Here is a 769-nt window from a genome sequence, read left to right on the forward strand (position 1 = left end):
GAAGGCTGTTAATGGCACCAGCCGCGCTCTCGTTTCCCTCCCGCAGCGACTGGTCCGTCGCACGGACTCCTGTCAATGAAGGTGATTTTATTCTTATTTTTTAACTGGGTTTGGTCTCACACTCAGGTAAGTCAGATGAGTGAAAGCAACTTCTCCTAACCCTTGTAAAGAGCTATTTGGTTTTTAGTTAACCTAGAAGTAGTGTATTATTATTATTATTAATTATTGTCATTATTATTATTATTATTCTGATACTACAAGGCGATGTGTGGCACTGTATTTCACAATTGATCTAAAACACTTAAATGTATGAGCTAACTGACCGGAGTTTTCAGGCGTCTGTGTAAATATTGGTTGACTTCTCAGAGCTAATTGGTGTCGTTCCTGAGGTGGCTGTAAGTGGCGTCTCTTCTGCTGTGTATCGTCGGCTGCTGGTTCGTGATCGTGTTTTGTAATAACTTTTGTAAAGTCCGTCAATACAGTGTTTCCACTCCGAAGCCCGTGTCGGGTGAGTGATCGCGGCCCCGCTCCCCTCGCTTCGTGTCCCGGCCCCCCTCGCCCCTCTCCTGCCGCGACACCTGCAGCACCCTTGCCTGGTGCCCAGCTCGTGTTTTTTCGCGTTTTCCAGGTAACTTGCAGAGCCGGTGAACCGCACAAGCCATGGAAAGCATCCATGGAGCTCGGTTTGGCAAAGGCGGGTGCTTGGTGCGGCTCTGGGCTGCTGGGGGCTCCTGTTTTTAAGCTTTTTCCCTGCTGCTGCTCCAGCTGG

Source organism: Pterocles gutturalis, unplaced genomic scaffold (assembly GCF_000699245.1).
Source record: "Pterocles gutturalis isolate BGI_N339 unplaced genomic scaffold, ASM69924v1 scaffold28719, whole genome shotgun sequence".
Classification (NCBI taxonomy): Eukaryota; Metazoa; Chordata; class Aves; order Pterocliformes; family Pteroclidae; genus Pterocles; species Pterocles gutturalis.